Source organism: Vulpes vulpes, chromosome 6 (genome assembly GCF_048418805.1).
Source record: "Vulpes vulpes isolate BD-2025 chromosome 6, VulVul3, whole genome shotgun sequence".
NCBI classification, from domain to species: domain Eukaryota; kingdom Metazoa; phylum Chordata; class Mammalia; order Carnivora; family Canidae; genus Vulpes; species Vulpes vulpes.
Genome location: NC_132785.1, coordinates 87,962,412 through 87,974,496, shown reverse-complemented (window position 1 = coordinate 87,974,496; position 12,085 = coordinate 87,962,412). Strand labels below are relative to the sequence as shown.

The window sequence follows — 12,085 nt, the reverse complement described above, 5'->3', positions numbered from 1 at the left end:
GAGCCTGACATGGGACTCCATCCCGGGTCTCCAGGATCACAACCTGGGCAAAAGGTGGTGCTGAACCACCTGGATTGCCCGAAAAAATTATTTTTTAGAGAGATTTTTTACTTATTGATTTGACACACAGCACAAGCAGGGGGAGAGGGAGAAGCAGACTCCCCACTAAGCAAGGAGCCCCAAAGTGGGGCTCAATCCCAGGACTCTGGGATCATGACCTGAGTCGAAGGCAGACACTTAACTAAGCCACCCAGGCACCCCAAAAAGATTTGTCTTAAAGAAACATAATGATCACTTTTATTTTTTTTATTTTTTATTTTTATTTATTTATGATAGAGAGAGAGAGAGAGGCAGAGACACAGGCAGAGGGAGAAGCAGGCTCCATGCACTGGGAGCCCGACATGGGACTCGATCCCGGGTCTCCAGGATCACGCCCTGGGCCAAAGGCAGGCACCAAACCGCTGCGCCACCCAGGGATCCCAATGATCACTTTTAAAATGTTTGTTGACCCTAGAAGACCATGAAATCAGAAGCGGTGGAAAAAGTTGTCTATTACAACCTGAAAATATTTTTTTCCTGTAATAGAAAGAGGCTGCTTTTCTGAATTTCTGTGAAGAGGAAACCCAAATCCCAACATAGAGTGTGACACGTATGAACCCAGTGAGTCTCAGACAGTTGAGGCCTCTATATTGGGACCCATATTACCAACCGACTATATGACAAGCAAAGAGCAAACTGGTGGGGGAGGTAAGGGGAACATCCAGGAGATTTTCACTTATCCTTGCCTCTGTTTTCTCCAGGTGTCTCTAAAAGTCTCTCTTGCCCATGGCTTGAGTGTGTGGAGTAATCTCTAAATAAGGATCCTGGTGTCAATTAGCAGGCTTTGGGTAAATTTAAATGGGTGGGTAATGGGAAACCTCTCTCTCTGCGTTTGGGATGTTCTCTACTAGCAGGATGTTATCTACTCTGAGAAGACACTTCCAAGGTTCCCCTACTCCCACTCCGATAGGGTCTCCCCTAGGAAAGGGTGAGACTGGCAGTGTTTGCCCAGCCCATGCCCTGGACTGCTCTCCCTTTACCCCGACTACAGGGACAGGTTCTCACCTTTTCTTTTGGGCTGATCTGTGTTTTTTACTTTCTCAGGCTTTCCCTAGAGGAGAAGGTGATAACTTAGTTTCAAAAGATTCATTTACTCCAAAGAAAAGACAGTCTGTTCCTAGTGGAGAGATACTTTTTCTGATTCTGAAGGTCACCTATGAATGCCTCTCAACCCTCTTCAATACTGGGTTTACAAGTGTAGCCCTCTGAATTAATTGAGCTGCTTCCGGATGGGGACCTCTGTGTCTCTGTATGGATTACTAAGCACATAGTAGGCCTCCAATAAATGTTACTGTAGATTGAAAAAAAATGTTAACAAAATAAGCTCTTAGGGTGGTTGTTGCCAATGAATTAAGAAGTCAGATGTGTTCTCTTATTGATGCTATCTAGAGGAGTTGTGTGCACAGGAGCCTGATTACAAGGCACAGAGCACCCCATTCTTCAAAATGAAGTGCACAGAGGTAGACTCCCCCAATCTATATGAGGTGATGGGACTAGATGACTGTTAGTGTGTGTCCTTCAAAGCCCTAACTTTTCAGCATGCTGTGATGTTCCCAACATTTACCGGGTACTTAAATATTTGCTGAAATAGTGAATTGAAAGTTTCTTAAATGAAGTCACATTTTCTCCATGTAATTTTTCAGTAAAGTGTATAGAGCCTCATTGTGTCTAAAACAATGTTTTTTAAAAAGGTTTTATTTATTTTAGAGAGAGGGTGAGCAAGTGAGCACGTGAGCAGGGGGAGGGGCAGGAGAGGGAGAGAGAATCTCAAGCAGACTCCCTGCTGAGTGCCAAGCCAGCTCCGTGCCCAGCATTAGGTCAACCTCGTTGATCTCATGATGCTGAAATTGTGACCTGAACCAAAACCAAGAGTCCGATGCTCAACCAACTGAGCCACCCAGGTGCCCCTAAAACAATGTTTATATGAAAGTATAAAATAAATTTCAGATGGTTAACTCATGGAAGGGAAGTAAGATAAATTTCTTCTTGGCTGTCACTCCTGATAAACTGGATTCCTATGTCTCCATTCCTGACAAGAACCCTCTAAATAAAAGTGTTTAAGAGGCACATTTGAACTAGACTTCGAAGTGTTTAGGAAGGCATGGAATGAGAAGGCATTCAGGGTAGTTTCTCCTCGGAAAAGGTGCATAAGTAGAAAGCAATATATTGAGGGAATACAGGTTATAACCCTAAAGTCTTAGCCGAGATTGCCTGCTGGGTGCTAATGGGCCAGGAAGAGAAGGAAAGGAAGCCAGGGTTCAGTAGAAGGCAGTGTGAGGAATTTCCTGAATGTAGGTGTGGCCTGGGATAAGTGACGCTTTGCACAAAGCTATACCTTGGTCCCAGGTGGCCTTTGGGGTCTGGCGCTTGACTCCAGGGGACGTGTTGTAGTCCTGGAGAACAGGAAACTGAGGAGATCTAGGCAGATGTTTTAGGGCCCACATCTGAGCTGGAATTCAAGGGAGAGTTCCAGTGGCCTGTGGGAAGAGGAATCCTAAATTGTGAACAAAGCACAGGAGTGTGGGCCCCGGGGATTTGCTGCTCAGTCAGTTTGAGTTCTTGGCACTATACTGGCACACTTCTTGTAGAGCTGTGCTTTTAATGACCCCTGCTAAGGTCAGGACCTAGGAAGATTGAGGCTGAAGGTTACCTCAGTAACATTAGCCAAAGCACGTGGGGACCAGCAGGGGCTGACCCCCTGACCGCTCCTATTACGGTAAAAAAGAAGACACGTAGATTAAGACCAGGTGTGGAAGGCTTTGAATTCCAGGCTAAGGAGTTTGGCTTTCTCCTGCAAAGCAAGAAGACAGCCAAAATTTTTCTAATTAGACAGTTGTCATTTGTAGACTTCTGGATTTTTTTTCTTCTCCACAACCCCACCCCCCCCGATTTACTAAGTGACATGTAACACTGTGTAAATTTAAGGCCTACAGTATGCTATTTGTTACACATATGTATTATAAAACGATTACCACAATAAGGTAGCTAACACCTCCATCACCCCACATTTTTTTGGTAGTTAGAGCATTTAAGATATATTCTCTTAGCCACTTTCAGGAATATAATATGTATTGTTAACTGTAGTCATCATGTGTACATTAGATCACTTGGAACTTTGTCATCTTTTACCTGGAAGTTTGTACTCAACCTCCCCACCCTTCAGTCCCTGCCAACTGCCATTCTGCCCTCTATTTTTATGAGTTCAGCTTTTTTAGATTCCATGTATAAGTGAAAACTTCCAGTATTTGTCTTTCTCGGACCTATTTCACTTAGCATAGTGCCCTCAAAGTCTATGTCTTTGAAAATGGCAGGATTTTCTTCTTTTTATGGCTAAATAATATTTGATTATACACATACACACACACACACGTGTGTATATATATATAATTTCCCATGTAGACTTTTGGATTTCTTGGATCTGTAAAATTATTATTATTATTATTATTATTATTATTTTGCAAATTGGGATAGTGTTGTCAGTATTTTTAAAAAACCAACTACCCTCACCATCATTTCATAAAATAAAGGACATTTTAATATTTTTTTAAAAAAGGAGAGACAATTTTATTATTTTTTTAAAGGTTTTATTTATTTATTCATGAGAGACGCATTGAGAGAGAGAGAGAGAGAGAGAGAGAGGCACAGAGACATAGGCAGAGGGAGAAGCGGGCTCCATGTAGGGAGCCCAATGTGGGACTCTATCCCGAGACTCCAGGATCACACACCGGGCCAAAGGCAGTGCCCAACCACTGAGCCACCTGGGCTGCCCAAGACACAATTTTAGACAGAAGCACAGTCTTCCTGACAACTACAAATAACATCTGTGTAGCTACTTTTCTGTAGTGGGTGAATAATGTGTGTGATTATGTGTATGTCTGTGTATGTGTACCATTATTTTTCTCATTTCGCTGTCTGCTGATGAAAATGGTCGCCTTGTTTACTTTGTGCAACCTAAATGGCCTGAAAGTTAGCACTGTGTCTGGGAACAAAAAGATTCCACAGGTCAGGTGCTGTCCTGCTTATAGAGTCTGTGGCTGAGACAGTGAAACACTTGCGTGACAAAAGAACTGAATGGTCCTCAGATTTGTAATAGAATTTGGCTTCTATCCATCCTCAGAGAATTCCTTGTGTGTTTTTAAAACTGTTTATTTTACAATTTAGAGCAACTCCCAATAGTTGGGACTATTGGACTCTTAAAAAAATTATGGTTGTTTCCTCTTCCTCTGAAGCAGATAAGATCACAGGAACGAATCATCTAACAGTCAGTTGCATAATTTTCAAGGCAGCATACCTACAATGCTTCCCATTTTTGGTATGGAAACATATATGAGGATGTAACCATCCATTGGTAAATGCTTTTGAGGGTGATGAATATTATCCAAAAACTGATTTTGCTAATAGTTCTAGAAAACATTTTTTTCGGAAAATTTGAAACTTTTCAAATAACATTATTTTGTACCATTTATAAAAAAGGTACATTTTTTATGACACCTTTTTATGAGACAAATTTAGTCTTTTTACTATTAAACTTTTTAGAAAACATTTATTTACTTTTAGAGAGAAAGAGTGAGGGGGGACAGTGCAGGGGGAGAGTCCCAAGCAGACTCCATGTTGAGCATGGAGCCCAACAGTGGGCTCAATTCTACAACCCCAAGATCACCACCTAAGCCCAAACCAAGAGTCAGATCCTCAACTAATTGGGCTACCCAGGTACCCCCAAATAAACTGCTTTTTATTTTTATTAAGATTTTATTTATTTATTTGACACAGAAAGAGATAGTGTGGCAGGCAGAAGGAGAGGGAGAAACAGGCTCCCCGCTTTGTGAACTCAATCCCAGGACCCTGGTATCATGACCTGAGCTGAAGGCAGAACCTTAACCAACTGAGCCACTCAGACGTCCCTAAGCTGCTTTTTATTTTATTTTATTTTTTGAGATTTTATTTATTTATTCGAGAGAGAGAGAGAGAAAGAGGCAGAGACACAGGCAGAGGAAGAAGCAGGTTCCATGCAGGGAGCCTGATGTAGGACTCGATCCTGGAACTTCAGGATCATACCCTGAGCTGAAGGCACATGCTTAACTGCTGAGCCACTCAGGTGTCCCCCTAAGCTGATTTTTAAACGAATTATAATTCACTGTTCACCAAGAGATCTTATTGCAATCAACCATTTAATGTTTAATTCTGAATCTTATTTTTTCCCACTTACATAGTTAGTCTTTTAAAAATATAAACAATTGTAGCAGTTATAATCAGTCAGCTCATACTCTAAGGACATACTCTAAATTAAGTACCATTTAGTGACAGTAATAAAATTATACTGCAATACTGAGCTCAAAGCAGCTATCCTACACTTTCTCACTTTCCAATGGGGAGGAAAAAGAATTCAATATTTTCAGTCATCATTTTTTATGAGACACCTGTGCATAAGAGAGTTGGCATGTGTTCATCTGGGAACTTTTTACAGAACCCCTGTTTGTAGCAGAGAATGCTCATGGCCCCTGCCCTCCAAGTAAGGAGAGACTGACAGTAGACAAATAATTAAATGTCAAGTAGTGAAATATAAAGTAGGATAAAGGGGTAAACAGTGATGAAGGGGCTTTTTTATAGAGAGGGGTTAGGAAAAGCCTTTCTGATGAATGACATTTGAAGAGATACCAGAAGGAAATGGGAAGAGATGAGTGATGCGGGCATTCCAGGCAGAAGGACGAGTGAGTACGAAGGCCACAGGCAGGATCAAGTGATGTGTATTAGGCATGTTCTGGTGTGTTCTAGGAGAAACAAAGAGATCAGTGCATCTACCACACAGTAAGCAAGGACAAGGGTCATAGGAGATGAAGTTAGAAGAGTAAGGGATCAGACACGAGGGTCTTGTGTGCCTCAGTAGGAATCATGGATTTTACTTTGAATGAGATGGGAGCCATCAGAGGATTTTGAGCAGAGGGGTGCCTTAGCATGACATACATTCTAGAAGGATTCCTCTAGCTTCTTGTTGCTCCAGCTCCATGAGCAAGAAGATCAGTTAGAAGATTATTGGAGAGGGGTGCATGGGTGGCTCAGTCCGTTAAGCGCCTACCTTTGGCTCAGGTCAAGATTCTGGAGTCCCTGTGTGGAGCCCCATGTCAGGCTCTCTGTTCAGCAGGAAGTCTGCATCTCCCTCTCCCTCTGCCTCTCCCTGCATGTGTTTCTCTCATTCTCTCTCTCTCTCTCTTTCTCTCTCTCATAATAAATAAAACCTTAAAACAAAACAAAAACGACTATTGGAGCAATCCAGGTATGGAGGTGATGGGATTTGGGTTAGAGTGGTAGTGGCGAGGTCGTCAGATACAAGATTGATTCTGAGAGAAGTGTGCATAAGAATCTGATGGTTGGATGAGGAATCAAGAAGGACTCCAGTGTTCATGACTTTAGTAACTACAAGAACAATGAAATCAGATCATGCATTGTGAGAGGGAGACCCAGGTACAAATTTGGGGAAAAGGAAATCAGGAATTCTATTTTGGATATGCTAAATTTGAGATGCAAATCTAAGGAGACAGGTAGGTAGGCATTTAAGTTCACAAATCTGGCATTTGGGAGGAAGTCCAGGTTAGAGATGTAAAACTGGGAGACATTAGCATAACAGTGGCATCTACGGCCCTGAGAACTGGGTTCCCCTAGCAAATGGAGAGACAGATACCAAAGATTGAACTCTGGAGCTCCAATATTTGGAGGTCAGGAAGAAGAGGAGAAAGCAACAAAGGAGAAGAAAAAGGGAGTGATCATTGAGGTAGGAAAATCCCAAGAGCAATGCTCTGAAAATCTCAGTGAAGAAAATGTTCCAAGAATGAGGGGATGGTGAGAATGAAACCTTGCCATTTGCAATGATGTGGATGGAGCTAGAGAGTATCACACTCAGCAAACTAAGTCCATCAGAAAAAGATGTACCACATGATTTCCCTCATACTTGGAATTTAAGAAACAAAACAAATTATCACAAGGAAGAAAAAGAGAGAGGCAAACCAAGAAACTCCAGAAACCAACTGATGGTGACCAGAGGAGGAGTGGGTGGGGGGATGGTTGAAACAGGTGATGAGGATTAAGGGGTACACTTGTGATGAGCAACCAGTGTTGTATGAAAGTGTTGAATCACTCAGTTGTATACCTGAGATTAATATTACACTGTATATTAACTGAAATTCAAATAAAAACTTAAAAAAAAAAGAATGAGGGGATGGTCAACAGTGTCAAAAGTCATGATTAGTGCAGACTTCAAATTAGCCATTGGCTTTGAAGATACAAGGGTCATTTGAGATCTCCAAGAGCTGTTAGGTGGAGTGGTAGGAATGAAAGCTTCATCAGAGAGGACTCATCAGAGAAGACTCATCAGAGAGGACAAGAAAAACAAAGTGGGGATGGTGATTCGGGCAACTCTTTTGAGGAATTGGATTACAAAAGGAAACTGAGAAATGGAAGGATGTAGGATCAAGAGAGAGCTTTTTTGTTGTTTTTAATATGGGTGAATCAGTATATTTATATGCTAATGGTATGAATCCAGTAGAGAGAAAATTTGATACTTTTGGAGGGAGAGAATTCCTGGAGCCATGACAGGAATTGGGTTACTAACCTGGACCATGGCCAAAAATAGCTATAATAGTATAATAAAAGATCAATTATTTTAACTGGAATATTGCTAGGTTCTTCATATACACTGTCCTTAATCTTTATGTAACAGGACCCACAGTTATCTCCAAGCTGTGGTATAGAATTTCTTCTCCCTGGATGTGTTACATCTTCTGATTTGCATATGGCCCATGAACCCTAGAGGAAAAATTCAACCCCTTTCCATAACTAAGGTTCAAGCATATAAAGATATTTTGGATGGGAAGTGGAGCAGTCATGACAGAAGCTAGGTTACACAGACAAAATTCCTGCAAGAAAATCACCTTACATCAAGAAGTCTGGCATGATAGGCTGGAGTCATCACAGGGCCTATGGTGAGAAGTGAATACTGGCTCTGCATAAAGCAGATGGCTTAACTGAACCCAACCCAATTTCTAGGGACTCTCTATATGTCCAGCAAGGGAAGGGCTATGTGGTTCAAAACAAATGTAAGCTGACTTTATTACTAAAGTTGCTCAGCCTTTATGCTAACCCTTCTCTCTATGGAATGAAAATGGTAGAATAGTTGGAGGAGAAAGCAAAGAATTCCAACAGCAGTGGTTGGATGAGTAGATGCTCACGGAGGAGTTGAGGTAAAGGACCAGACCGGACAGTGCCACTATGAGGTTACCTGGGCAGACCTACAGCAGTGTGGCAAATGGTATGGGGACCTTAGAGTAGACTAGATGAACATCAGTCGAGCGCTGAAAGCAGCAGCCAGGACATTGAAATAGTTCGCCTCCAGAAGACAAGAAAACAAGATACAAGCAAGCAGAAGGAATCAGTAGACTTGGGCAAAGTTGCCAAGTATCATTACTGAGGATGCACAAATTATACTTATCACAACCTCAGGAGGTGCGTATTGTTATTTCATATATGGATTCAGGATGATTAATGATTCGCCATGGCCTCCTGGTTATAGTAAGTGGGAACGCAGACCCAGATTTATCTGTCCCCATGTCCATGCCTTGCTGCTCCCACACATCAGAACCATCCTGTTACACCCAGCACCACAACTCTAGAGTCTCTCAGTGATTGTCCTCAGGCTCCATCCTGCTTTTATTCCAACAGGGCCTTCACTGTGGATCTCATGGCTTTTAGGGAGCCTGGGGCACAGATTCTTACAGTAACAACAATTCTTTCCAACTCTTGTTCCTTAACCCTGTGGATTATTTTCAACTGTTAAAGTTAGGGTTTGCCACCAACAAAGATGAGAATGAGCATGGGGGAAAATGGCCATTTACAACTTTACTCTAAACATTATAACACATGCCTTCTTCATGAGAACAGTATCACCCTCAAGAGGATGAAAATTGGTTTTTGGGAATGGGTGAGGGGAGTGTAACTTCTACCCTATAAAGCACAGATTACATATACCACATATACACATGTACAGTATATTTGTAGAATTAAAAATTTCATTATGAGGTGATCAGGAAAAAAATGCGTAAAAAGACTCCCTTGGGGGTAAATATGGGGTGGGGGAAGCCCATGGGGTTGGGAAGATGAGAATGTTTAGTGTATTCTGTGTGCCAGAAACATGCTTTCATTTGATTTCAATCAATCATGAATAGTAATAACCTATCGAATGTTCAAAGCATTCCCCCAACCCTACACTTTTTTTTTTCCTATTGCTTCCTCACTTTCAGTAACCTTCCAGGGAGGCTATAGGGCTTTGGTACTGCATGGGGACAGGGGCCACAGTTAAGAAATGCAGTTTCTGATCAGCTCAGAGCTGTTGGATGACCTTGGGAAAGCTCCAGTGCAGCTTAGAAGGCTCACCCAACTGCCTTGATTTATGTGTGTTTGGCATTGCTACACTGACTTTTTGCTGAGGGGAAAAAGAGTGCTCTTGAGCAAATATCTAACATGGTCAGGCAAGCTTAACGATACAAGGGCAGGAAAGTGGAGGGTCAAAAAAGTAAAAAAAAAAAAAAAGAAAAAGTAGCATAGGAGAGAAAGACACATTGGTGAGAAGGCAGAAAGGTGGGCACTGGTCGTGAAGCACTTCACATGATCTGTTCCTAGAGGTTCACTGCTGTAAAATATCAGGCCAGAAATTTTGCTGGCAAGTTAGCATCCCAGGGATGATAAGGTGCTCTGGCAAGTACAACTGTCAAGGGTCCCTGTTAGCCAAAGGGCGTGTTAAGTGCTTAATTCCATGTGTTCTTTTGTCAGAGCTCATTCTACCGAATGCTGACAGAGTACCATGGAAATGCTCCCTAGCCCTAGACTCTAATTAGAGATTGCATAATTTTTAATGGCTTCTGCTCCCCTAATATTATTGAAGGAATATTTCCCCAATATCAGTTGAATAATATTTCACAACTCAATAAAAGTCTCAATGGGAAATTGAGACATTGCTAATAATTTAGTCCTGCTCTTGCTAGTATAGGTGCCATTACTAGGTCCCTTCTCTTCAACTTGTTTAATTGGCTTGTCAAAATGCATTTGTAACATCTTTGTAGAAATTGTGTTAGCCATGTTCAGCGTTCTCTGTTATGGTTTATATGAGGTTATAAACTCAAATGTCTGTGGGGATCACAGTGGAGACATAAAGAAGTGCAGTGGGCTGAGTGTAAGACAAAATGGAGAGGTGGACACAGGACAGGCTGGAGACTTCATGGTTCAAAGGGTAGGCAGGTGGCCACTGCTCTGCCCACAGGATGCAAGCCCAGGGTGCTAGATTTTCAGTCTTTTTTATCTTTTGCTTTAAGATTTTATTTATTTGAGAGAGAGAGAGAGAGAGAGAGAGAATGAGTGGGGGAGGGCCAAAGGGAAGGGGGACAAGCAGACTCCCCCCAGAGGAGACCCCGCCTTGGGGCTCAATGCCAGGATCCTGGAATTGTGACCTGAGCCAAAGGCAGATGCTTAACCAACTGAGCCACCCAGGCACCCCTCAGAGTCTTTTCTTAAAAAGCCAGAAATCAATTAAGGGGGGCACATGATGAGATGAGCACTGGGTGTTATAATGTACGCTAGCAAATTGAATTTATTTTTTTAAGATTTTATTTATTCATGAGAGACACAGAGAGAGGCAGAGACATAGGCAGAGGGAGAAGCAGGCTTCCTGCAGAAAGCCTGATGCAAGACTTGATCCCAGAACCCCAGGATCATGAGCTCACCTGAAGGTAGACGCTCAACCCCTGAGCAACTCAGGCACCCTGGCAAATTGAATTTAAATAAAATAAAAAATAAAAAGCCAGAAATCAGAATTTTATGTAAAATCTGGGTTTTCTTCCCACAACTTTTTGTTTTGAAAAATAATATTATAAAATATATAGAAGTATAAAGAATAATATAATGAATACCTCTATACCCTTAACTGGATTCATTAATCAGTTGTGAAAATTCTGCTTCATTTTTCTTTCTGTGTCTCTGTCTCTGTCTCGCACACACACACACATACACACCCCACCATATTTTTTTGTCTGTATCATTTCCTTAAGTATGCAGCATGAATCTGCTAGAATTCTTCTGTGTAACCACAATATATTTCCACAATATGGTTTATCATTGACTCAGTGCCATTATCTAACATACGGGCTGTGCTCAGATTTCTCATAGTGTCCCAGTAATAGTTTCTATAACTGTAACTACAACTATAACCCTAACTGCAAGTGTATATTTAAATCCAGGTTCTAATCCATGACCATACATTGCATTTAGTTGTCATGTCTCTTTAGTCTCCTTTAACAGTGGCATTTTTGAAAAGTGCAGGCCAGCTGTTTCTCAGAATGTGCTTCAACATAGACCATCTGGCTGTCTCCACGGCAAGTGTGAGGCTGTGTCCATCACTCTAGTTGTCAGTAGGAAGTACTTGGTGTCAGTGTGTCCCATGATTGGTGCTCTCAGCTTTGATCTCTTTATCAAGATGGGTCTCCCTTACTTCCTGATAGTAAAGTTTTCCCTTTTATAGTTAGTGCATAATCTGTGGAGAGATATGCTGAGATTGTGTGACCACAACTGTGTGACCCTACAACTTTCACCCAGTGAGCTCTGCCTGAATCAGTTATAATAAGAGTTATTATAAAGTGGTTATTTTCAAAGATTCTTTCTACATTCATTACTTACAGTTTTCCTGTTAAAAAGTCTTTCCTTCGTATACCACCCTCCCACCTCATATACACATTCTTTAGTATCACAGAGAATTCATGGATTTTTTTTTTAATTCAGCTTGTTACAAGCCATCACTGTCATTCTTCTTTTTGATTCTCAAATTGTCACACATTTGGCCATGTGAGGCTCCTTTGATCCTGCTCCCTTCTCCTGATAGATGCCACTGTTCCTTGAGTGCTACTTTCCTGTGTGTCACCACAAAATGTACCAGGCTCATCCTGCCCCTGCT

General features: G+C 41.7%; 1 protein-coding gene across 2 annotated transcripts in view; it reads left to right on the top strand.

Annotated features, from left to right (window-relative positions):
- Positions 1–12,085, top strand: part of CDKL1 (cyclin dependent kinase like 1) — a 56,161-nt gene that overhangs the window by 1,180 nt on the left and 42,896 nt on the right. The gene's annotated exons all lie outside the window — the stretch shown is intronic.